At 38.1% G+C, this 25,054-nt stretch overlaps 1 protein-coding gene across 25 annotated transcripts in view; it reads left to right on the plus strand.

Annotated features, from left to right (window-relative positions):
- Nucleotides 1-25,054, plus strand: part of MEF2A (myocyte enhancer factor 2A) — a 175,793-nt gene that overhangs the window by 12,417 nt on the left and 138,322 nt on the right. The window contains exon 1 of one of the 25 annotated variants that reach the window (XM_064569976.1): nucleotides 18,831-18,853. The exons of 23 other annotated variants lie outside the window; for them this stretch is intronic. The gene's annotated coding sequence lies outside the window, so the exon portion shown is untranslated. Of the gene's footprint in view, nucleotides 1-18,830; nucleotides 18,854-25,054 lie in introns of those variants that run through there. One more of the 25 variants, XM_064569979.1, reaches the window with a different exon arrangement.

Genomic DNA, 25,054 nt, shown 5'->3' on the forward strand with positions numbered 1-25,054 from the left:
TATTTGCGCTTCATCAGTTTTTTTCCTAATGACCTTTTTTTTTTGGTTCTAGGATCCAGCCCCGGATCCCACATTGCATTTATTATTGTATAGTGTCCTCACATCTGTGATATTCATTCATTCTTTTCTTGTTCTTTTGACCTGGATGCTTTTGAGGAGTACTGGTCATTGTTTTGTAGAATATCTTCCAGTTTGGATTTCTCTGATGCTTTTTTACGATTAATTTAGAATTTTACATTTTTGGCAATAACACCACTGAAGTAATGGTAGCATATCAAGAGATACGTTTTATGTCAGGGGTACATGATGTCAGTATCTTATTACTGGTGATGTTAATCTTGAGTACTTAATTAAGGCGGTCTCTGCTGGTTTCTCCATTGTAAAGTCATAGTTTTTCTCTTTGAAAATGATAAATATTTTGGAGATACTTTGAGAGTTTGTTAATTTCCTGTTTCTTCTCAAACTTTCACTTGTTTTTAGCATTCATGGGTGGAACTTAACCTGCAGCAATTCCAGATTTTCCCCAGTATATGATAGTAGAGTGTTCCTGTAAAACCTTCCAAAAGCTGAACTGGTGTAAAGAAGCCATCACCGTTAATTTATATGGAAAATTTTTGAGGTTTTTGACTAAAAAAATAACCTCTTTCGGCTTTTCTGATACCTTAGGACACATCACGTTAATGGATGCACACACTAAATTGAGATAAAGCCCAGACGCTCACAAACAGAATTCAAAGCTGTGGCAGTTTGAGATTACACTGCGGTGCTGAGTGTAGTTCTCAGGGAAGGAGCTTGGTGGTGCTGCTCAGGGTGTGTGCTGCCTCCGCGAAGGCTCCTTGCAAAATAAAAGCTGGATGCTATTTGTGCCCCTTCCCTTCCCGCTCCCTCTTTTTGCCTTTTCGTCTTAAAAGCAAAAATCCTTTCCATATTTCTTTCAGTTAGAAAACAGGTACGATTGTGGGTCTCTCATAAGAGTGAAGTTGCTTATTGTGAACTTTCCAAAAGTGGGGGATACCTGTATTACTGTAATAGTCACCTCATAGCAATTTTGTAGTTTTTTTGTTCCTTTCTCATTTACCAATTGAAATTCCTCTGTTTTGAAGAGATGCCATTTCTCTCTCATTTATTTATTCGGTTATTTATGTCAGTATAGATTCAGAGGTATTTTGTAGGTTATAATTTGATGCTATCGTTATTTATTTTATTGCTCAGATTATCCAGCTTTAACCATTGAAAGACGCTCCTGTTGGACTCTTGTGTCCTTTTGACATATCTTCGTCTTTTTTTCAAAACTTCCCTACTTTCTGGTACTACCGGAAACTCTAGGCTCATTTATATTTTACCTGTATTATCCTCTTTTCCAAAGAGCCCTGACTCCTTTTGTTGGAAGATGACATTTAGAATCTGAGATCTGGGTGCTAGGTGTGCTCATTGCTATTGGGGTGTCATTGTCTGCCTTTTTCAGCAGAGCTAAGAAATATATGCCTGAATAGTAATCCACACATACACTTCTGCAGTCAGTTCTGCTATGACACAGTACACATCTTCCTAAAAATCTAATGCTGTGCAAAGTCCTGCAATAAAAAGCACGGGGTTCATGGGAGTTAGGGGAATAATATTCAAAAGCTTTGTCAGTGACACATTAAAAAGAGGGACCTAATATATTTAAAGTAACAGCGTAGTTTTAGACATGTTGAATGTTTAATACATAGTAAATATGGCACTTTACTGTGAAAAAGATAAGAAGTTTCCTTATGTGAGTGTTGGAGGGGTTGTGGCTTGTGAGTGATTATGAAGTGGTGGATAGACAGTTATCTGAAATCAGATGAAAAAATAACACCAAATGTGGATGGATGTGGCTCATAACTCTTGTGGTAGACTATGGTAGCTTATTTTCATTTGAGTCAATTCTCTTGGATGCCTTGTAATTTATTCTGCATTTCTGTAATGATTTTATTTTTTCCATTTCTTTTTTGGATTCATTCACCTTTTACAATTTCTCTTTGTATTTTGTCCATTTTTGTTTTTAGTTTTTGAATTTCTGATTCAAAGTGGTTTGCATATCCTTAAATGCTTGTCTGAATATCTTTAATTCTTTTTTTTTTTTTAAAGATTTTATTTATTTATTTGTGAGAGAGAGAATGAGAGAGAGCACATGAGAGGGGGGAGGGTCAGAGGGAGAAGCAGACTCCCTGCCGAGCAGGGAGCCTGATGCGGGACTCATCCAGGGACTCCGGGATCATGACCTGAGCTGAAGGCAGTCGCTTAACCAACTGAGCCACCCAGGCGCCCCTGAATATCTTTAATTCTATTTGGAGTATTGACTTACCTTTTTTTCTGCTTTGTTGTTGAGGTTGTTGGAGGTTGTTTTTGGCAGGGGTTTTTCCTCAGTTGATATGTGTCAAATTCAGGTTCCTGATTTTCTGGATTTCACTTTTCTTTTGTTCATCTGTATGGTATTGGGGTGTCTTATGGTATTCCTGGTTTACTGGTGCTTCTTCTGTCAGTATAGAACAGTCCTGGTGTGTGGTTTTGGTTTTAGTGGCTGGAGAAGGGTTGTGAGACTTCCAAGTTGATAATTCTTTTTGGTCTTGCAAGACCCTAAATTTTACCCGTTTTCTTTTTCCCTTTGCTATTCAGTTGCGAAAGGGCACTCTTCCCTTCCTTTTGCCCGCTTTCTCCCCCAGAAGCTGTGTGTTTCAAAGTTGTGCCCCTTTATGTGGCAGCTAGTGTCTTAAATGGCACCTGTTCCTTTAAATCACCAGAACTTTGAACTTTCTTACCTAGCGTCAGTGTTCTGATCTGCTCTGACACTTTTCCAGTATATTCAGGTTTTGGGTGGGTTTCATAGTTTTCATTGTCCTTGCAAATAACCCTGGCACTCCTTTGCTAGCCTCCTTGCCTCCAAGCCTGTGTTCAAGTAGGGATGGAGTGACAGCCTGAGAGATCAAGTGCTAGGATTTGGTGATTTTTCTGTTTTCACTCACAGTTGTTTTGCAGTATCAGCATTCTTTGTCTTCAAGGCTGTGCTGAAAGCATGGTTTTGTGTAGAATTTCCTTTTCCTTTCTTGTTTTTTCGTATGGTTTGGGGGAATATTTTTAGAGTTACTTAGATAAACCATCACCATTGTCCTCACTGAAGTCTCTACTTTTGGGGGAAGGGAGCAGGAATCTAGAATTATGCTGTCAGTGCTATAAAGCCTTTAGTTAGGAAGAGACATAGGCAGTCAGCTTTCATGGGTGAGCTTGGAGACTCCAGAAAATACCTTGTAGGAGAAGTTAATTTAAATACTCTTACTTCATTCTTTTAGCATGCAAATGCAGTTTCTGAGTTATTGCAAGAAGTCTTAAGTGCTTTTTTTGTAAAGCAAAGTTATTAATTCAAAGTTTTTTTTCTAGAATGTATATTGGAAATGCCTTGGTTTTATTATAACACGAATGAGTTATAGAACTATATTTAGCCAAGGGCTTCTTGGTACTTGTTTATTCGAATGGCAATGTAGTATGTGAACTTTTTAGAAAAGGTAACTTTTAAACTTGGGAATTGATCTGATGTTAATTTCTTTGAAAATTGAACTACATATACCTCTTTTCATTCTTTTTCTACTCTCTTTTGGTTTTCTCCGTTTTACGATCTTGACAATTCTCTTTTGATTACAATAAATAGTAGGTGTGGCGTTATTCCTTGGCTACACGTTCATTATTATGTTTAATAAGATGGCACTAAATCTGTTTACTGTAGCTAACGTTAATTGGTTCTGTCTTTTATGCTTTTATGTGTCCTGTTAACATGAGAAATTTATTTAACATGAAGTTGGAATTATGTGTGGAAGTTCTTTATGCTTGGTTCTAGAATTTAGTTGTTTAAAATATTTAGTGCCTTAAACATTTCTTTCCCTAGAATTAACAAGTTTTTTGTCAGTGTTTCAGGTTGACTTGTTTAAACTAGTCACTGTACATTTTTTAAAATAAAAATACCAACCAGGTTTGAAAGGTGCATTGACTTTAAACATCAGAAATCTTTCATAATATAAATTAAAATTTTTTGCTATCAATGATATATCTTTGGAATTCTCTACCTCTTTCTAATGGTGTTTAAAAGTTAATCAGTACCTGTGCCTAGCTGTCTTTGGATCCTCATTTGTAAGCTTTCATTTCTGTTTTCATAGTTTCCAATAGTCTTAAATAATAACAGGCTGTTTTTATACACTTTCTTTTTATTGCCCTCCCATTTTTCTTTTGACTGGTAAATATGGTAGCCCCAAAGCAGTGTCCATGGCTCTGCTCCCTCACTCCCTCTTTTAAGCTATCCCTTATCTATTCTCAGTGCTTTAACTATTGTTTCTATATTATTGGTTCTGAAATAAAAACACCTATGAGATACAGCTCTTTGCTTCTAGGAGGTAATGGCTTAGGGAGGGTAAAATTCTTGTTAATTGCTGTGTTATACTAATTACCAAGTGGTGTGTAAATCTTAGACATAATGAATGGATTAGGGGAGCTCAGGGAAGGAGAATTCAGAAGTGATAAGGGAGCTGCTTCATGAAGGAATTGGTATTTGAGTTGAATGTCAAGTTTTATTGTCAGAGATGCAGAAGATATTTCATATAGAGAATATGGTTGGAGCATAGGAACTAAGACAGGAATGTGAGAGGTATGTAACCCACACAGTTGGGCTAGATTGGGGGGCTTTTCAGAGTGAAGTGGGAAAGAGAGCTTGAGGCCAGATTGTAGAGCACTTTGAATGTTGAGCAGTTTGGATTTTGTTCCTCAGGTAAGGAAGAGCTGTTGAAAGTTTTTAAGCTTGGAAGTGACCTAGTGCCTTCCTTAATATGCCCATACAGGATAATGAAGATGGTGTGTATGTCCTTTCTTATTAAGAAAACTTAGTTCCTTAAAGGATACTCCTTAGAACCACTTTTTAAAAAGCACAGTGCTAGGTCATTCTTTGATTATTTGAAGGGAATTGTAGGGGAATACATACCTTCTAAGTGGAAGGCATGAATAGATAGGTTATCCTTTTTTCATTCTCTGTATCCCACTTCTTAGTCTCCCTTCCCAGGCCAGACCAAATGCTTTGCTCTCCATAAAAAATGGATTCTTTTCCAATTAGAAGTTTTTTCTTTTGAAATCCAGTAATACTTTGTGTCTGTCTTGTCGTAGTTACTATGTTTGACCTTATACTGAAGGCAGTAGACCCATGCACACTGCATCGAAGGCATTTATGCTTGTGTGTTAGTTCTTCTTGGTAAATATAAATGAATCTTTAAATTGCTGTCTCTCAATGACTGTAAAGTGCAAAAATCTAGGATCTGGACTGAGCTAATAAGGTTTTGAAAATGACTTTAAGATATCTCTACCCCTGCTGATCTAGCTCAATATTTCTTAACCTTTTTTCTGCTGTGAGATAAAATTTTGACACATGTGCAACCATGGATCTACTTAGCAAAGAAGTAAAGTATTATAGTAATTTATAATTGCCACAACTGTCCTAGGATATGTTGTAGATATAACAGATATTAGATAATGTGTAGTTCTTAGGGCAGTAGTTGTAACTCTTCCCAGTTCTCTTTCGCTTAGGAAAGGTATCAGATTCAGGCACTTTGTAAATTTTTTTTTATTATGTTATGTTAATCATATATTACATCATTAGTTTTTGATGTAGTGTTCCATGATTCATTTTTTGCATATGACACCCAGTGCTCCATGCAGTACGTGCCCCCTTTAATACCCATCACGAGGCTAACCCATCCCCGCACCCCCCCCCCTCTAGAACCCTCAGTTTGTTTCTTGGAGTCCATAGTCTCTCAGGGTTTGTCTCCCCCTCCGACTTCCCCCCCTTCATTCTTCCCTTAGATTCGGGCACTTTAGAAATATCAGATAACTTGCAAGGGAAATCATAAGTTACGGTATCCATCTTTTGAGATAACTTTAAGACCTTTTGGATTTCTTTCTCTTCCTCCCTTCCTCCCTCCCTCCCTCCCTTCCTTCCTTCCTTCCTTCCTTCCTTCCTTCCTTCCTTCCTTCTGCACTGGAAACTTTATTTGAAGTATAATTCACATACAGTGTTAGTGTCCAATGTACAATATAATGGATCAACAATTCCATACATTACTCAGTGTTCACTGTGATAAATGTAGTCCCGATCTGTCACCAAACAATGTTATTACCATCTTGCTATCTTACTCCCTTGCTGTACTTTTCATCTCTGTGACTTTTTCATTTTGTAACTGGAAGTTTGTATCTCATAATCCACTTTATATATTTCACCCTTCTCGATTTCTTCTTTTCCATTTGTTCAGGTGTTTCTGTCATTGTTTTAAATAGGTAGAACCCTATTTTAGTGGATTAGATTGGTAGTCTGGATTTTACTCCTGGATTCCATTTCATTTCTATAAGCTTTAGAATTTGTGTCCCTAAAAAGTCCTTTCTAAGGCTTCTTCCAGTTCAAAACTGTAGGAAGTTGCAGAATATCATGAGTACAGTGCCCAAGCTTTTCTAGATTCTGGCCAACATCCTTATTAATATGGATGTCTGTTTGACACAGTTTGCCAGTTTACCAGACTGTTTAACCAAAGTGATATATGTTTGACCATTATGTTAGGTGCCTAGTGTCACTTTTTTATTTTATTTTTTTAGTGTCACATTTTAAAGTGTGCCCACTTTAAACTTTTTTCGTTATTGTTTTGGTGTGTACAAAATGTACTTCTTGTTATTGGAGTTTGGGTAGTTGAGGCTTTTGGTTCCAGTAACTATATGCCTGAGAAGGAATACTGGGAGTATTAGCCCTTAAGGTCAGGTTGAGGGGTAGAATAAATGGAGCTTCAGCATTTCAGAGGTCACATCCTCCACTTGAAGAATGACAGCATCATCAGAACTTGTAATAAATATTAAATACTGTGAAAACTGTCAGTAATCTTGCTGATTATAGATTGAGGAGATTGGTAAATTATTTGGGAGAATAAAATAGGTCCTACTAATTTACTTAAAATGCCTAATTTATACCTGTGGCATAACAATGGTTATGTGTATCATTGTGGGGAGGTGTTGTATACAGTAATGAAATGAGATTATAGAAAAGAAAATCTGAAGACACTAATTTTTTTTATTGTAAGAGCAGAAGCAGAAATGGACACATATTTCCACTCAGAAACTTGTATACCCGTGTTCATAGTATTATAATAGGTAAAAAGCGGAAATAACCCAAATGTCCACGAACTGATGAATGAATAAATAAAATGTGGTATTTCCATACAATAGAATATTATTTGGCAGTAAAAAGGAATGACATATGGATACATGGTACAAAGGTGGAAGGATCTTGAAAATATTGTTGTGTGAAATAAGTCAGCCAACAAAAAACCATATATTGTATGGTTTAATAAATGTGAAAGGTACAAAATAGGCAAATCTATAGAGACAAAAAGTAGATGTTCCAGGTGTGGGTGGAGATAAGGAAGGGGGAGTGACTACTGATGAGTACTGGGTTTCTTTTAGGGTGATGAAAATGTTCTGGAATTAGATAGTGGTAGTGGTTGCAAATTCCTTTGAATATAAAACATTCAACTGTATACTTTAAGTGGGTGAAATGTATGGTGTATTATTTCTCAAGCTATTTTCTTTTTTACTTTTTAAAAAGAACAGAAGCTGCGTGAAGAGGTATTTTGGTTCTCATGGGTAGTTTGGGGGATCCAGATGAGGGTGGAAGGGCATGGGGGAAAATGGGCATTTCTTGGCATTAGTATACTATTATGACACAATGCTATCTTAGTCTACTAGCTACGAATGTAATAGGTTGTTTTTTAGTAGGGATTGTATATGAACCCAGCTTTTTAACGATACCTAGCACTGAGGCTAGAATTGTGCATTATCCAGTTGAGAGGATAAGCTTGCCTTTCTCTTATCTTTGCCTTTTTTGTCTTATTAAATTCAAATGCTTGCGTATTTTCAAGGTAGTGCGTAATTGTGTTCTGCCCATCTGTCCATCCAACACTCTGCTTTGCTCTTTTTGTTCACACCTATTCAAGTTTGTGTCATCTTTCTTTCTTAGCTCCTCTAATTGGAACAGTCCCCTAGTTTCATGTGTGCTTAAATCCCTTTCTTCCTTAAATGCTTGCTTCTGTGAAGTTTTACTGACTTAAAGATATTGTTTCTTGTGACTTAGTATCTATTTATGTCTTTAAAAATCTATTTTTTACAGCCTTAGTAGTATTTTTTTTTCAATTTTCTAGTGTCAGATATTAAATGATGCTGAGTGTTTGGCTTTTTTTTTTTTTACACCCTCACCAAAATGTTTTCGCGATTCATCTGTGTTTATCTATTAAGTGGTTTGTTTTTAGCGTTTCCTAGTTTTTAGTGTTGCCTGGTGTTCCATTATATGTCTAGACCACTTTCTCCATTCATCTTGCATGGACATTTTGGTTGTTTTCAGTTTGGAGCTATTATGAATAAAGCTACTCTTGTGCGTTTGAGTACAAGCCTTTGTGTGGACCTATATTTCCATTTTTCTTGGGTAAATACCAAGGAATGAGATTTCTTATGTTTTACTTTAAGAGAAACTGAAGTATGATTTCAGAGTAATATGATTTTACAATCCCACCAACAATGAGAGTTGCAGTTTCTCCATATTTTCAACACTTTGCGTTGTTAGCCTTTTCAAGTTTAGCCATTCTAGTGGATATATACTGGCATTTTATTAAAGTTTTATTTTACATTTCCCTGATGAGTAATGGTTTTAAACATTTTTCATTTGCTTAATGGGTATTCATTTGTCTTTTTTGGTGAAATGTTTGTTCAAATCTTTTGCCCATTTTTAATTGGGTTGTTTGCCTTACTGCTGAACTGTTAAGAGATTTCTGTTGTTGTTTTTAAAGATTTACTTATCTGTCAGAGAGAGAGAGAGAGAGAGAGAGAGTGGGTGCACACAAGCAGGGGGAGCGGCAGGCAGAGGGAGAAGCAGGCTCCCCGCTGAGCAGGGAGCTGGATGCGGGACTTGGGCCCAGGACCCTGGGATCATGACCTGAGCTGAAGGCAGACCCTTAACCGACTGAGCCACCATCCCCTGAACTGTAAGAGATTTTTATATGTTCTAGGTAGAAGTCTTTTTTCATTTTCATTATTGTATTTTGAATATATATATATTTAAAAGATCTTATTTATTTGACAGAGAGACACAGCAAGAGAGGGAACACAAGCAAGGGGAGTGGGAGAGGGAGAAGCAGGCTTCCCTCGCAGCAGGGAGCCTGATGTGGGGCTCGATCCCAGGACCCTGAGATCATGACCTGAGCGGAAGGCAGATGCTTAACAACTGAGCCACCCAGGCGCCCCATGTATTTTGAATATTTTCTGCCAGTATGTGGCTTGATTTTTATCTCCTTAATGTTGTCTTTCAAAGAGCAGAAGGTTTTAATTTTGATAAAGTACTGCTTGTCAGCCTTCTAAAATTGTCGGTTTTGCCTTCTTTTTGTGGCCTCTCTGATAATCTTTGCCTTACATGGGGCCGTGAAAATTTTTTTGTCCTGTGTTTACTTTTGGGGGTTTTACAGTTTAGCTTTTACCCTTTTTCATAGGGTTGTGATCATTTTGAATTAATTTTAGTGAGTGATATGAGGTAATAATCAAGATTCATTTATTTGTTCTGGTGCCATTTGTTGATAAGGCTGCTTCCCATTTAATTATCTTAGTGCCTTTGTTGACTATCATATGACCGTGTGTGTGTGGATTTATTTCTGCATTCTCTATTCTGTTCCCTTTATTTAGGGGTGTGTGTGTGTGTTTTAACAACATGCTGTATCTTCCAGCTTCTGGGTTTTTTTCAAAATTGTTTTAGCTATATTATAAATTTTTAAATATCTTTGTGATTTTCTACAAGAACACTTGCTAGGATTTTGATTGGGATTGTGTTGGATCTGTAGATCAGTCTGGGGAGAATCAGTATCACAATAATATTGATCGAGTGTACGAATCTGTAAACATGATATATATCTCCATTTTTTTTAGGTCTTCTTAATTTCTCTCAGTGTTTTCTAGTATTCAGGATAATAGTCTTGCACGTATATTGTTAAATTTGTCTTTAAATATTTCATGTTATGGTGAATGGTATTTTTAAAAAGATTAACTTTGCATTTGTCATTATTGGTATATAGAAATTTGACTTTAAAAAAATACTGATCTAGGGCTGGCTCAGTCGGTAGAGCATGCAACTCTTTTTTTTTTTTTTTTTTAAAGATTTTATTTATTCATTTGACAGAGAGGGACACAGCAAGAGTGGGAACACAAGCAGGGGGAGTGGGAGAGGGAGAAGCAGGGGGAGTGGGAGAGGGAGAAGCAGGCCTCCCGTGGAGCAGAGAGCCTGATGCGGGGCTCGATCCCAGGACCCTGGGATCATGACCTGAGCTGAAGGCAGACGCTTAACGACTGAGCCACCCAGGCGCCCCTAGAGCATGCAACTCTTAATCTCAGGGTTGTGGGTTCAGGCCTCATGTTGGGCATGGAATTTACTTGAAAATTAAAAAAATATATTAAGATCTTTATAAAAAATATTGATCTTGTATCCTATACCCTTGCAAAACCCATTTTTTAGTTCCAGACACTTTATTGCATATTTTGGGGGATTTTCTATGTATATTGTCATGTCATGTGTGAGTAGAAGCTGCTTTATTTTTTCCTTTCCAATCTGGATATCTTTTTTCTCCCCCTTTGCTGCATTATTGCGATTGTTAGGACTTCTAGTAAAATGGTGAATAGAAATAATGGAAGTGTGCATCCTTGCTTTATTTCCAGTTGTATAGGAAAAAGAAAAATCAGTCCTTTATCATTAGCTGTAGGTTTTTGTAGATGCCTTTCATTAGGTTGAAGAAGTTTGCTTCAAACCTAGTTTGTTGAGAGGTGTCCCCCTCCACTGTCCCACAAATGGGTATTTTATCATGCATAGATGCTTTTTTACATCTGTTGAAATTAATCATTTTTTTAGTATGTTAATGTAGTGAGTTATAATGATTTTTAGAATACTAAACCAACCTTGCATTCCTGAGACAAACCCCATTTGTACTGCTGTTTAACTTTTTATATATTGCTGGATTTGGCCTGCTTCTATTTTATAAATGATATTTGCATCTGTATAAACAAATGATACTAGTACACATTTTCTTTTTCTTGTGCTCTCCTTACTTTGCTTTGGTGTTGGGATTATTCTGGCCTTATTAAATACGTTAGAAAGTATTTCGTCTTCCTCTTTTTCCTAAGAGAGTTTGTGTAAGACTGATACTGTATCTTTTTTAGATGTTTGAAGATTCACTAGGGAAGCCATCTGGGTCTGGAGTTTTCCTTGTGGGAAGCCTTTTGATTTTGAATTAAAATTTCTGAATTAGGGATGCCTGGGTGGCTCAGTTGGTTAAGCATCCAACTCTTGATTTTGGCTCAGGTCATGCTCTCAGGGTTGCAGGATCAAACCCCGTGTCAGACACCCTGCTCAGTGGGGAGGGTGCATGAGATCCTCTCTCTCAATCTCCCTCAGCTCCTTCTCCTGCACATGCTCTCTCTCACTCAAATAAATAAAATCTTTAAAAAAATTTCTGAATTAGCCTGGCCGTGGGGATCCTGCATCGCTGGTGAGTGACAGCTTCGTGCGCTGTGGACGGGGCACAGACTCGCAGACCAGTAGCGTCGGGAAAGAACTTTAGGGCAGCCCCCGGGGTGGAAAACCAGACCGGGCGGGGTCATGCGCACGCGAACCGCAGCTCCCCGCCCCCCCCCCAGACAGAAACTGGAGCGACGGTTGCGGGCACACAAACTGCAGCCTCCCAGATGGAAACCCAGTGCGCCGGGGTCGCGCCGGTGAACTGCAACCCCCGGGGTGGGAACCCCCAACGGCGGAGTCGCACGCGCGCAAACTGGGAGCGGCTGGCGGTTTTAGAAGCGCGAAGGGCAGAGACGTGCCCCGACCTGGAGGCAGGACTGGGGGCGCTGCGGAGGGGCGCACAACCCAGGACGCTGCAGTTTATAGCAGCACCGACAGAAACGGAGACAGTGTGGCCTGGAGAGCTCACTGAAGAATAGACTGAGGTCTCTCTGCTCTGAGGCAGAGGGTTGGAAACGGTCTCTGACGCGGAAAGGCGCCAGAGAACAAAAGCCCCAAAGACTGATTCCCACTGAGCCCATCCCCCGCCACAGGGGCGCAGGGCAACTCCGCCCAAACAGGGTTGCCTGAGTAACAGCGTGGCAGGCCCCTCCTGCAGAAGACAGGCTGGGAAAACAAGAGGCCAGCCACCCTAAGGTCCAAGAAAACAGGTGCATCTTGCTTGGGTTCTGGTCAATAATTTGGACTCTATACATTCCCTCAAACACCCATCAACAGAATGACTAGGAGGAGGAGCCCCCAAAACAAAAAGACTCAGAGATTATGACTTATGCTGCAGATTTACAAATGGATGCAGATATAACCAAGATGTCGGAGATGGAATTCAGGCTAGCAATTGTGAAGACAATGGCTAGAATGGAGAAATCAATTAATGGCAACATAGAGTCTCTAAGGGCAGAAATAAAAGGTGAATTGGCAGAACTTAAAAATGCAATCAATGAGATTCAATCCAATCTAGATAATCTAACAGCTAGGGTAATTGAGACAAGAGAGAATAAGCGATCTGGAATACAGTATAATAGATAAAAAGGGAAAAGAGGAGGCCAGGGAGAAACAACTCCGAATCCATGAAAATAGAATCAGAGAAATAAGTGACACCATGAGGTATTCCAATGTCAGAATCATTGGAATCCCGGAGGGAGTGGAGAGAGAGAGAGGGCTAGAAGATGTATTTGAGCAAATCGTAGCTGAGAACTTCCCTAATCTGGGGAATGAAACAAACATTCGAGTCCTAGAGGCAGAGAACCCCTCCTAAGATCAAGAAAAACAGGCCAACACCCCGGCATGTAATAGTAAAACTTCCTAGAACCAAGGAAACCATCTTAAGGGCAGTTAGGGGGAAGAGATTCCTTACGTACAGAGGGAGTAACATCAGAATAACGTCAGTCCTATCCACAGAGACCTGGCAAGGCAGAAAGGCCTGGCAAGACATATTCAGGGTACTAAATGAGAAGAACATGCAGCCAAGAATACTTTATCCGGCAAGGCCTTCATTTAGAATGGATGGAGAGATGCAGAGCTTCCATGACCGGCAGAAGTTGAAAGAATATGTGACCACTCAGCCGGCCCTGCAAGAAATATTAAGGGGGCTTCTATAAAAGGAGAAAGACCCCAAGAGTGATCTACAACAGAAATTTACAGGGACAGTCTATAAAAATAACGTCTTCACAGGCAACATGATAACAATTAATTCATATCTTTCAATAATCACTCTCAACGTGAATGGCCTAAACGCTCCCATAAAACGGCACAGGGTTGCAGATTGGATAAAAAGACAGGACCCATCCATATGCTGTCTACAAGAGACTCATTTTGAACCTAAAGATATATCCAGACTGAAAGTGAAGGGATGGAGATCTATCTTCCATGCCAGCGGACCTCAAAAGAAAGCTGGGGTAGCAATTCTTATATCAGAAAAATTAGATTTTAAACTAAAGTTTGTAATAAGAGACATAGAAGAACACTATATCACTCTTAAAGGGTCTATCCAACAAGAAGATCTAACAATTGTAAATATCTATGCCCCCAACATGGGAGCAGCCATCTACATAAGCCAACTGTTAACCAAAATAAAGAGTCATATTGATAACAATACGTTAATTGTAGGAGACCTCAATACTGCACTCTCAGCAATGGACAGATCATCTAAGCAGAAAATCAACAAGGAAACAAGAGCTTTGAATCATACATTGGACCAGATGGACCTCATAGATATTTACAGAGCATTCCACCCTAAAACAACAGAATACTCATTCTTCTCGAGCGCACATGGAACTTTCTCCAGAATAGACCACATACTGGGTCACAAATCAGGTCTCAACCGATACCGAAAGATTGAGATTATTCCCTGCATATTCTCAGACCACAGTGCTCTAAAACTGGAACTCAATCACAAGAAAAAATTTGGCAGAAATTCAAACACGTGGAAGCTAAAGACCACTCTGCTCAAGAATGTTTGGGTCAACCAAGAAATCAAAGAAGAACTTAATTCATGGAAATCAATGAGAATGAAAACACATCGGTCCAAAACCTATGGGATACTGCAAAGGCGGTCCTAAGGGGGAAATACATAGCCATCCAAGCCTCACTCAAAAAATAGAAAAATCCCGAATTCACCAACTAACTCTACACCTTAAAGAACGAGAGAAAAAGCAACAAATGACGTCTAAGCCATGCATTAGAAGAGAAATAATTAAAATTAGAGCAGAAATCAGTGAATTAGAAACCAGAAACACAGTAGATCAGATCAATGAAACTAGAAGTTGGTTCTTTGAAAGAATAAGATTGATAAACCACTGGCCAGACTTATCCAAAAGAAGAGAGAAAGGACCCAAATTAATAAAATTATGAATGAAAGGGGAGAGATCACCACTAACACCAAGGAAATAGAAATAATTATTAGAAATTATTATCAACAACTATATGCCAATAAACTGAGCAATCTGGATGAAATGGAGGCCTTCCTGGAAACCTATAAGCTGCCAAGACTGAAACAGGAAGAAATTGACAACCTGAATAGGCCAATAACCAGTAACGAGATTGAAGCCGTGATCAAAAACCTCCCAAAAAACAAGAGTCCAGGGCCTGATGGATTCCCTGGGGAATTCTACCAAACATTCATAGAAGAAATAATACCTATTCTGCTGAAGCTGTTTCAAAAAATAGAAACAGAAGGAAAACTTCCAAACTCATTCTATGAGGCCAGCATTACCTTAATCCCCAAACGAGGCAAAGACCCCATCAAAAAGGAGAATTTCAGACCGATATCCCTGATGAATATGGATTCCAAAATCCTCAACAAAATCCTAGCTAATAGGATCCAACAATACATTAAAAGGATCATCCACCACGACCAAGTGGGATTTATCCCCAGGATGCAAGGGTGCTTCAACATTCGCAAATCAATCAATGTGTTAGAACACATTAATAAGAGGAGGGAGAAGAACCATATGGTCCTCTCAATTGATGAAGAAAAAGCATTTGACAAAATACAACATCCTTTCCTGATTAAAACTCTCCAGAGTATAGAGATAGAGGGAACATTCCTCAAGCTCATAAAATCCATCTATGAAAAACCCACAGCGAATATCATCCTCAATGGGGAAAAGCTGAGAGCCTTTCCCTTAAGATAGGAACACGTCAAGGGTGCCCACTCTCACCACTGTTGTTCAACATAGTACTAGAAGTCCTGGCAACAGCAATCAGACAACAAAAAGAAATAAAAGGTATTCACATTGGCAAAGAAAAAGTCAAACTCTCTCTTTTCACAGATGACATGATACTTTATGTGGAAAACCCAAAGGACTCCACCCCCAAATTACTAGAACTCATGCAGCAATTCAGTAATGTGGCAGGATACAAAATCAATGCACAGAAACCAGTTGCTTTCTTATATGCTAACAATGCAACTGTAGAAAGAGAAATTAAGGAAATGATTCCATTTACAATAGCACCAAAAACCATAAGATACCTTGGAATAAACCTAACCAAAGAGGTAAAGGATCTATACTCTAGGAACTACAAAACACTCATGAAAGAAATTGAAGAAGACACAAAAAGATGGAAAAATATTCCATGCTTATGGATCGGAAGAATAAACATTGTTAAAATGTCTATGCTACTCAGAGCAATCTATACCTTCAGTGCCATCCCGATCAAAATTCCAATGACATTTTTCAAAGTGCTGGAACAAACAATCCTAAAATTTGTATGGAATCAGAAAAGACCCCGAATCGCCAAGGAGGTGTTGAAAAAGAAAAACAAAGCTGGGGGCATCACGTTGCCTGATTTCAAGCTATATTATAAAGCAGTGATCACCAAGACACATGGTACTGGCACAAAAACAGACATACAGACCGATGGAACAGAATAGAGAACCCAGATATGGACCCTCAACTCTATGGTCAAATAATCTTTGACAAAGCAGGAAAAAACATGCAATGGAAGAAAGACACTCTTCAATAAATGGTGCTGGGAAAATTGGACAGCCACATGCAGAAGAATGAAACTCGACCATTCTCTAACACCATTCACAAAGATAAACTCAAAGTGGATGAAAGACCTCAGTGTGAGACAGGAATCCCATCAAAATCCTAGAGGAGAACATAGGTAGTAACCTCTTTGACATCACCCACAGCAACTTCTTTCAAGATACATCTCCAAAAGCTAGTGAAAGAAAAGCAAAAATGAACTTTTGGGACTTCATCAAGATAAAAAGCTTCTGCACAGCAAAGGAAACAGTCAACAAAACAAAGAGGCAACCCACAGAATGGGAGAAGATATTTGCAAATGACACTACCGATAAAGGGCTGGTATCCAAGATCTATAAAGAACTTCTCAAACTCAGCACCCAAAAAACAAATAATCAAGTCAAAAAGTGGGCAGAAGATATGAAAAGACACGTCTCTGAAGAAGACATACAAATGGCTAACAGACACATGAAAAAATGTTCATCATCATTAGCCATCAGGGAAATTCAAATCAAAACCACACTGAGATACCACCTTACACCAGTTAGAATGGCAAAAATGGACAGGGAAAGAAAACAAATGTTGGAGAGGTTGTGGAGAAAGGGGAACCTTCTTACACTGTTGGTGGGAATGCAAGTTGGTACAGCCACTTTGGAAAACAGTGTGGAGGTTCCTCAAAAATTTAAAAATAGAGCTACCCTATGACCCAGCAATTGCCGTCCTGGGTATTTACCCCAAAGACACAGATGTAGTGAAAAGAAGGGCCATATACACCCTAATGTTCATAGCAGCAATGTCCGCAATAGCCAAACTGTGGAAAGAGCCGAGATGCCCTTCAACAGATGAATGGATAAAGAAGATGTGGTCCATATATACAATGGAATATTACTCAGCCATCAGAAAAGATGAATACCCAACTTTTACATCAACATGGATGGAACTGGAGGAGATTATGCTAAGTGAAATAAGTCAAGCAGAGAAAGTCAATTATCATATGGTTTCACTTATTTGTGGAACATAAGGAATAACATGGAGGACATTAGGAGTAGGAAGGGAAAAATGGGGGGGGGTGAATTGGAGGGAGAGATGAACCATGAGAGACTATGGACCTGAGAAAAAAACAGGGTTTTAGAGGGGAGGGGGGAGGGGGGATTGGTTAGCCCGGTGATGGGTATTAAGGAGGGCACGTACTGCATGGAGCACTGGGTGTTCTACGAAAACAATGGATCGTGGATCACTACATCAAAAACTAATGATGTATGGTGACTTAAATAACATAACATAATAGAATTAAAAAAAAAATTCTGAATTAGAGGGTTATTCAGCCTTTCTGTTGATAAATTTTCTGTCGATAATCTGCATGTTTCAAGGAATTTTGTCTATTTCATTTAAGTTGTCAAATTTATTGGCATAGAATTGCACTATTACCTTAATATGCATTTAATGTTTGAAATGTCTGTAGTAATGTCCTCTCTTCCAATTCTAATTTTGGCAATTTGTGTCTTCTTTCTTCTTTTTTTGATCAGTCTAGCTAGGGGTTCTTTTCAAAGAACCAGCTTTTGTTTTCATTGGTTTTATCTTTTTTTTTTTTTTTTTGGTCTCTCATCTATTTCACCAGTTTCTACTTTTATTATTTCCTTACCTCTACTTTTAGTTTAATGTGTTTTTTTTCCCCAGCTTCTTAAGGTGGAAGCTAATTTAGAACACGATTGTTAAATCTTTATTCTTTTCTAACATAAGCACTTAAAAGATATAAATTTCTAAGCATCCTTAGCTCCACCCTACATAATTAGATAATGTATTTTTATTATTCAGTTCCATGTGTTTTTAAATTTTCCTCATGAATTCTTTAACCTATGGATAATTTAGAAATCTATTAATTTACAAATACTTGGAAAATTTTCCAATATATTTTTGTTATTGGTCTTTCTTCTGTGGTCAGAAAACAGTTTCTGGGGAGTGCCTCTCTACGTGGTAGATGGGGTGCTGCCTGGTTCATGAATCCTTTAATAAAGTCAATTAGATCTTCAAAAAGAAAACCTTTCTATATGGTTTCACTCTTTTTAAAAAATATTTTATTTGGGACGCCTGGGTGGCTCAGTCGGTTAAGCGGCTGCCTTCGGCCAGGTCATGATCCCAGGGTCCTGGGATCGAGTCCCACATCGGGCTCCTTGCTCAGCAGGGAACCTGCTTCTCCCTCTCTCTCCCTCTGCTTGTGCTCTCTCTGTCAAATAAAATCTTTAAAAAAAAAATTTATTTATTTGAGAGAGAGAGCCAGAGAGAGCATGGGGGGTGGGGTGGGGAGGTGGGGGCAGAGTGGGGGGAGGGAGGGAGAAGCAGGCTCCTCATTGAGCAGGGAGCAGGACAGTGGGGCTCGATCCCAGGGCCCTGGAATCATGACCTGAGCTAAAGGCAGGTGCTTAACAGACTCAGCCACCCAGGTGCCCCTGATTTTACTCATTTAAATTTATATGTACCTTGTTTTATGGGTCCAGCATATGTTCTCTCTTGTTGACTATACCAAGAGACATGAACAACTTTTCTGCTTCATAGTGTTGTTCAGGTTTTATATATCTTTACTGATTTTTTTTAAGATTATTTATTTATTTATTCATGAGAGACAGAGAGAGGCAGAGGGAGAAGCAGGCTCCCCAGGGAGCAGGGAGCCTGATGTGGGACTTGATCCCAGCACCCCGGGATCATGACCTGAGCCGAAGGCAGACGCTTAACCATCTGAGCCACCCAGGTACCCCTATCTTTACTGATTTTATATCTGCTTGTTTTATTGATTATTGTGAGAGGCTATAGAAATTCTCTAGCTATAATTGTAAATTTATCTATTTCTCCTTTTAGCTTTGTCATTATTTGTATGTTTTGAAACTCTGTTATTGGCTGCATAAACATTTAGGATTATTTTGGATTTCTGATAAAGTGACACTAAGCATTATGATTCATGTTCCTTTATACCTGGTAATATTCCTTCTCTTGTGATGTACTTTGTTTGACATTAATATAGGCATTCCAGCTTTCTTATGATTAATGCTTGTATGGTATATCCTTTTCTATTTCATGTTTTAATCTGTCTCTGTCATTGTATTTAAAGTGGGATACGTAACTTTATCCAGTCTTACAATATCTGCTTCTAATCTAGTCTGATAGTCTCTACCTTTAATTGGGACCTTTAGACCCTATATATTTAACATAATAATTCATTTAATTGGATTTAAGTCCAGCATTTTTAGGTATTTTTAAAATTTGTTCTACCTGTTTAGTGTTTTCTTTTTCTTTTTTGGAGGCTACTTATTTTTTTAGCATTCCCTCTTACCTCTTTTCTTGGCTTATTAATTTTATTGATTTCTTTTTTAGTAGTTGCTCTAGGGTTTTACAGCATGCAATCTTGAACTTATCACAGTCTACTTTCATCACTTACTAATAATGATCCTTACTACAGTGTATTTTCAGTTTTTTTCCCTTTTTGCTATTTTTGTCATTTTATTCTACAGGTTATTATATGTTATTGCCACTTTTGCTTTACACAATCAGATTATCTTTTTATTATTTATTTATTTATTTATTTATTTATTTATTTATTTATTTTGATATTCATTGGCTTTTTTTTTATTCTTATGTTAATCCCCATACATTACATCATTAGTTTTAGATGAAGTGTTCCATTCATTGTTTGTGCATAACACCCAGTGCTCCATGCAGAATGTGCCCTCCTCAATACCCACCACCAGGCTAACCCATCCTCCCACCCCCCTCCCCTCTAGAACCCTCAGTTTGTTTTTCAGAGTCCATCGTCTCTCATGGTTCGTCTACCCCTCTGAATTCCCCCGCTTCATTCTTCCCCTCCCACTACCTCCTCCTCCTTTTTTTTTTTTTTTAACATATATTGCATTATTTGTTTCAGAGGTACAGATCTGAGATTCAACAGTCTTGCACAATTCACAGCGCTTACCAGAGCACATATCCTCCCCAGTGTCTATCACCCAGTCACCCCATCCCTCCCACCCCACCCCCCACTCCAGCAACCCTCCGTTTGTTTCCTGCGATTAAGAATTCCTCATATCAGTGAGATCATATGATACATGTCTTTCTCTGTTTGACTTATTTCACTCAACATAATACCCTCCAGTTCTATCCACGTCGTTGCAAATGGCAAGATCTCATTCCTTTTGATGGCTGCATAATATTCCATTGTATGTATATACCACATCTTCTTTATCCATTCATCTGTCGATGGACATCTTGGCTCTTTCCACAGTTTGGCTATTGTGGACATTGCTGCTATAAACATCGGGGTGCACATACCCCTTCGGATCCCTACTTTTGTATCTTTGGCGTAAATACCCAGTAGTGCAATTGCTGGATCATATGGTAGCTCTATTTTCAACTTTTTGAGGAACCTCCATGCAGTTTTCCAGAGTGGTTGCACCAGCTTACATTCCCACCAACAGTGTAGGAGGGTTCCCCTTTCTCCGCATCCCCGCCAACCAGATTATCTTTTTAAAAATTAAAGGTAAAATAGGTAGTAAATTCACATATTCACCATTGTTGTTGTTCTTTTGTGTAGAAGTTTCTATCTGCTGTTTCTTAATTGATAGACTTGTTTCTTAGAACAGTTTTAGGTTTACAGAAAAATTGAGCAGAAAGTACAGACTTCCCATATATTCTCTTCTTTTCCTTCCCCTGTTCTCCCTCTCACTTTGCCCCCCCCGTGTCCCCTATTATTTTAACAATTTGCATTTAATTGTGTGATATACATGTTACAATTGGTGAACCAATATTGGTACATTTTTATTAACTAAGTTTATAGTTTACATGAGGGTTCACTCTGTTATACAGTTCTACTATCCTTTTTCTTCCTGAAGAACTTCTTTCAGTGTTTTTTGTAGTGCAGACCTGCTGGTGATAGATTCTCAGCTTTTGTTTGATAATGTCTTTATTTCCCCTTCATCTGTGAAGGATTTTATTGCTTTGTGTAGATTTTGATTTGTAGGTTTTTTTCTTTGTAGCACTTCAAAAGCTTTGTTCCTTTGTTTTAAATTTGTTTGTATTGTTTTTGACAAGGAGCCTGGTAATTCTTACCTTTGTTCCTCTATGTGTAATGTGTCTGTGTTGTTTGCCCCGCGGCCCCCACCCCCAACGACTGGCTGCTTTTAAGACTTTCTCTGTATTACTGGATTTCAGCAGTTTGATGATTAATTATATGACTTGGTGTGGTTTCTTTGTGCTTAACCTGTTTTTTGTTCATTGAGTCTCTTGAATGTATGGGTTTACTTTTTGTCAAATCTGGAAATTCTTTGATCCTTATTTCTTCAGATATTTTTTCTGTCTCCCCATCTTTCCAGGACTCCAGTTATACCGTTTTAGACTGCCCTTGATATTCTCACAAGTCCTTGTTGCTCTGTTGTTTTTTGTTTTTTGTTTTCTATTTTTATATTTTCAAGTTAGGGATCTTTTTTCCTGCACTGTTTTAATCTGTTGCTAAGTCTAGCCAGTTGATTCTTTATTTGAGATACTATATTTTTCGTATTTAAAAATCCATTGATTCTTTTTATTTTTTTTAAAGATTTTTATTTATTTGAAAGGGAGAGTGAGCACATAGGCATGCACAAATGGGGGAGGGGCAGTGGAAGAAGGAGAAGCAGACTACCTGCTGAGCAGGGAGCCCAACCTGGGGCTCCATCCCAGGACCCTGCGATCATGACCTGAGCTGAAGGCAGATGCTTAACTTACTGAGCCACCCAGGCGCTCCCACTGATTCTTTTGAAAATAATTGTCTTTTGTTTTTCTTTAATTCCTTTAACATATTTGGAATATTTTAAAGTTTATGTCTTTAAATATATCATCTCTCTTGGTTCTAGGTCTCTTTCTTTTGTCAGATTTTCCCCCTGTTATCTGTCCTACGTTTCTCCACTTTCTCATGTTCGGTAAGTTTTGACTGACTCTTGGATGTTCCTCACACTGTTGTCTGAATTTTGTTGATTTACTCTGGAGAGATTTTACTTTTGTTTTGGCAGGGTGTTAGATTTCTTGTGGATCTGTTTGAATCTTTTGAGGCTTGGTTTTAAGCTTTGTTTTGGCAAGTCAAATGTAGCCTTTACTCTAGAACTAGTTTAGCACAGCTACTAAATATATAAGTGACGATTCTGATTCATTTTCTACTGATTTCCCCAGGTTTCAATGAAGTCTTTCTCCTTTTTGGTTGGAACTTGCACATCCCCCAGTCTTATGTCATCTCGGAACTTTTGAGCCTGCCTGATCCTTATTCCTTGCCTGGCCTTGTAGAGTTTCACTTTACTTATACACAGCTTTATATTCAAGAAACTGCATTATCAAGTATATGGTAGCATTTAGCCACATTGTGGCTCTTGAGAGCTTGAATTGTGGTTAGTTTGAATTTAAATATGCTGTAAGTATAAAACACACTGAATGTCAGGAACTTATTTTGGAAAAAAAGAATGTAAATACCTGTTTTTTATATCAATTATATCCTGAAATGATAATATTTTGAGCATATTGGGTTAAATGAATTATGTTAAAATTAGTTTTACCTGCTTCATTTTCCTTTAAAATGTGGTTAGAAAATTTAAAATTACATTTTAGATTCATGTTGTTTCTTTTGGGCAGAATTGCCCTAGAAACCTCTCTGTAGATTTCAGGAATGCTTTCTCTTCTTGAGGTCCATCTTCTCTGCTCCTCTGCTCTACAAATTCCCATTATCTCAGCCTTCTCAAATTTCAGTGTCTGTCTCTCTTACTCACTGAGTCCATCATATTCTGCTTGCCTTCCCATTCCTGCACTACCCTCTGGACTCTGCATACAGAATATGTAGGGGACACTTTCGTTTTTCTCAGGTATTACAGTGCTCAGCTGCTTGGTGTCCCGTGTTTTAAAATTATAGCTTTATATATCTGATCAGTTTTCTAGTTGAGTTCATTGGGAGATCGTGTCTGGTACTTAGTTACTATATCATGGTTCGTACCAATCTTTTTAAGGCATGAGTAGTTTGACGCCCATGTGTGAGAGCTGACACTTCCTTGAATTAAAAACACCATTGCTGGTAAACTTAAGTTTTGGTTACAAAATGAAATTAATATTTGAGCAAATATGCACCATTTATTGTGTTTTTATAGACTGGTTTTTTTTTGAGGGGGGTTTGTTTTTTTTATTTTTTGCCTGTTTAATTTTTCCCTTAATCTGGATTGATTTTAAAAGCTGTTTTAATATAGAAACCTCTTTTCTTTGACACTGCATTATGCTCAGGGCAGAGGTATCCAGTGAAATTGGTAAGTTCAAACATAAAGCAGACATTTTCTTCATGATTACATTGAGGTTTTTTTGTTTTTGTTTTTGTTTTTTATCAAGACTAGTGGAGATGCTTAGGATTTTAGGCCCTTAAGACTTGAAACTAGGAATGTTAATATCATGTCAGGAGCACTTTGTTTCATTTTGCTTTCTAATTTATTGGCATTCACTGATTAAGCACATAATTAACAAGCTAATATAGCAAGAGACGGCATTACGGAGCAAATTATCTTGGGTCATTCAGGTTTTCAGGTATCATCAGCAGTTGTATTAGGTGTTATCTATTTGCTTCGTAAAATGTAGTTGAGATATTTGAAGAGTTTGAATCACAGTCATTTCATTTAAACCTTCTTGTTAATATGGAAAACTAGAAGTTGATAGTAACTTGTGCCACAATATAAACTGTGATATTTGACATTTAACTGTTATTGAAATGATAGTGTCTTCAATGTTTTCATTTGTTTCAGAGTACTTCTTTAAAAGTTTTTTTTTTTTAAATGACCTATCCATGTGATTTTTGTGATATTGCCTTGTGTAATTTTTAGTTCTCTTTAATTATCATATAGAAACTTAAAACATTTTAAAAATTATTGAGAAATTGTGTTTATCATTTTTGTTCACAGCAGATACCTGTTATTTATCAGGGTATATGTCATATGTAGGTATTGATATACTGAAGCTGCTCAAATGTATCAGTCCTCTGAGACTGAGATTTGCTTTTCTGTCTTTTGAATCCATTGCTTTAGTATGCATTCAGTTTTTCACATATTTAATTCATTTAACAAAAGCATGAACTGGGGGCACCTGAGTGGCTCAGTTGGTTGAGCATCTGCTCAGGACTCAGGTCATGTTCTTGGAGTCCTGGGATTGAGCCCCATGTTGGGCTCCCCGCTCAGCAGGGAATCTGCTTCTTCCTATCCTTCTTCCCCTCCCTCTGCCTCTCTCTCTCTCAAATAAATAAATATATAAAATCTTAAAAAAAAAAAAAAAAGCATGAACTGAACTGTGGTTGTGCATAGCTGTTAAAAGCATGTCTGGGTTCGACATGAGAGACGATGGACTCTGAAAAACAAACTGAGGGTTCTAGAGGGGAGGGGGGTGGGCGGATGGGTTAGCCTGGTGGTGGGTATTGAGGAGGGCACATTCTGCATGGAGCACTGGGTGTTATGCACAAACAATGAATCATGGAACACTTCATCTAGATCTAATGATGTAATGTATGGGGATTAACATAAGAATAAAAAAAAAAAGAGAAAAAAAAAAAAAGCATGTCTGGGTTCAAATGCTGGCTTCACCACTTTACTAACTTAACTATGTGACCTTGGCAGGAACCTTCTTAGTATTTCAGTTTCCTTTTGAGGGTAATAGTGAGATTATTGTTCGCTTTACCTTTGTTGATGCATGTAAAGCATAGTATACTGGTTAGCATATGGTAAATACTGCTGTTATAGTTGCTCTTATTATCTCATTAGATCTTTTTCAAATCTTAATCCCCTATGATAGTACTTACTTCCCTGGTCTATTTTTTGTTTATTAAGGACTTTGTGTAACTGCTGTATATATTACACATTCCTTATTCATTGTGTGATGTAGGTTCCCCCACTAGAATGTAAGCTTCATGAGGTCAGTCATA

Source organism: Mirounga angustirostris, unplaced genomic scaffold (genome assembly GCF_029215605.1).
Source record: "Mirounga angustirostris isolate CCGP_5_RB_7025 unplaced genomic scaffold, mMirAng1.0.hap1 SCAF_9, whole genome shotgun sequence".
NCBI classification, from domain to species: Eukaryota; Metazoa; Chordata; class Mammalia; order Carnivora; family Phocidae; genus Mirounga; species Mirounga angustirostris.